Source organism: Lepidochelys kempii, chromosome 2 (assembly GCF_965140265.1).
Source record: "Lepidochelys kempii isolate rLepKem1 chromosome 2, rLepKem1.hap2, whole genome shotgun sequence".
Lineage (NCBI taxonomy): Eukaryota > Metazoa > Chordata > Testudines > Cheloniidae > Lepidochelys > Lepidochelys kempii.
The window spans coordinates 172,150,153-172,152,594 of record NC_133257.1 but is presented as its reverse complement, the minus strand read 5'-3'; positions in this window follow the sequence as shown (position 1 = coordinate 172,152,594).

Sequence of the window (2,442 nt, the reverse complement as noted above, 5' to 3'; positions counted from 1 at the left end):
CTGGACTTCTAGGAGCCCTCTTTCTGTCCAGCTGATGGCGAGTTTAAACATCAGCTCCTTGTGCTATGAAAAACTCCCTCAGATTGCTCCGAGGTATTTACTTTTACCTCATTTTTTATAGCTAACTTAAGCATATAACCTATAGTGACTCCAAGTGGCTCAGCGTAACCACCTTTCCTGGGTCACCAATTTTTTAAATTTTAACAAACTACTTATTTACTTTTGAACAAAATTCAACCTATTTTGTCTGTTCAGAGGGACTGTAAAGGCACAAAAGGAAAGAAGCCTTAGGCCTGAATGACAAGTGTTGCAGTTTCACCCTTCCAGTTATAAACAGGGGATTAGTCCCTATTTTCCTTGCTGGCTCTTAACAGATAATTAAAATGGATTTGTTTTGGAATAAGAGCTGAAGGGGCTTTCAACTAGTAAATCTTGCTGGATGGCATAAAAAAAACCCAATAAGCTGACCAATACTATTTGTTCGGCAAGAATAAGAGAGTTTGTCAGTTCAGACAAGCTGAAATATTTAAGAACCGAGCAAAGAAAAAAAATCTGTGTCCATTTGCATGTAGAGACTGAACGACTCAAGAGGGTGGGGAAGAGATAGAGGGTTCCCTACTTAATTTTCTTCTATCACACATCCTGAAGCCCAGAAGGGCTTACTTGACCAAATATTATCAGCTTGTACAGTAAGTGTAAGATTGCAGTCCTGCTTCGAATACCCAGGTGCTCACATCACAACTGGCAGTAATCAGGAACACACAGTGGGAATAGAGAATGACCTACCTTTTCACACAGGAGAGAGCGTGTTCCTGCCAGAGTTGCAACAGTGGCAGGGTGGCATCAGGGGACATTAGGAGGGCCCACAACTAACACGATTTCTGGTGTGACACTAGAGTTCAAAGGGTTGTATCTTTCACATTTTACAAGCACGGCCTTCTACAAAAGCCATCTCCACGCTTGTATTATGAATCTCTCAGGTCTCTTTTCCGCCTATGACAACCTCCTTCACTTTACAGTATAAGAAAGGGAATAGTCACGGCGGCCTATTAGGAAGTGATCATAGTACCTAAAAGCTGTGACTCAGACCTGATTGTGTGTGGGGTGGCGAGCACCTTTAGTTCTGATAAATAGGAGTTGAAGGCCACTCAACAGCCCACAATATTTGAACAAGAATATTCTATATAGGTTCTTGTCCTGTGATCATCACTGCAGTATCTGAATACATCCCAGCAGCACAATCTGTGTTCACTAGCTTCAATTCAGTTCTTTAATAAAAGGAAGTCAGGTGGAATATAAAACTCCTGTTACACGAACAATGAGATATTCATTTTTGCCTAGGTATGCTGACAGCTCAGGAATAACATGAGTATAATGAATAGCCCAAAACAGGCAGTGGAGTGTCATATTGCTCCAATAAGAGAGCACAGAGGGAATAAGATAGGAGCACGAATCTGCATGTTACAGCAGATCTTAGTTTTCTTTCAGACATTGTGGAGAATTAACAAACGAGTTATGAAGGAAAAGTTGGGGGGTATAAGGGTCATTATAGCCAATGGTAGAGAACAACATTGCTAGGATCGAAGATCTGCCTGTAAACAGTGTTATACTGAGAGTTTTCTGTGGGGAAATACCTTATATGGAGCAAGCTGCAATATTAAACCTCTGAGAAGAGAGGAGATACAGTGCTCCTAGAGATTTTATTTTTAAAACTTACTTCCTATAAAGGGCACTTGTTTCAAGCACATTACAATCCGGGGTTTTTACAATCCTCCCTCCAATATAACAAAGGGGGGGAAAAATCAAAAATCAAGCACAGGGTCTGGCATTGGAAAAAGGATACAAGAGAGAGTCAGAAATTGCATGACAGAAGCTTCTTTGTTCCAAATCACAATGGGCAATTGCCCCTTAATTGGCTTTCATCAGTATCATTTAGGAAAACTATTAAACCTGAGATTTGGGCAGCTTTCTTTAAAGTAAGCAAGCCAAAAGGTCCCTGTCAACATTGACGCCGATTTCTGCTGGCGCCAGTGGGTGCTTGACCCCCACTCTGCCCCTGCCCCGTCCCATTCCAACCCCTTCCCCAAAATCCCTGCCCCAACTCTGCCCCTTCCCTGTCCCATTCCAACCCCTTCCTCAAATCCCAGCCCCTCCCCCTCCCCGAGCACACCACATTCTCGCTCCTTCACCCTCCCTCCCGGAGCTTGCCACGAAACAGCTGTTTTGCGGCGGCAAGCACTGGGAGGTAGGCGGAGAAGCAGGGACATGGCACGCTCAGGGGAGGAGGTGGAGGTGAGGTGGGGCAGGGAGGGGAGCTTGGCTGCCGGTGGGTGCAGAGCACCCACCAATTTTTCCCTGTGGGTGCTCCAGCCCCTATGCCTCTCAAGACTCTGTATTGCCAGCCTCCTCTTCCCACCATTCTTTCCCTTTTTCAGCCCAACC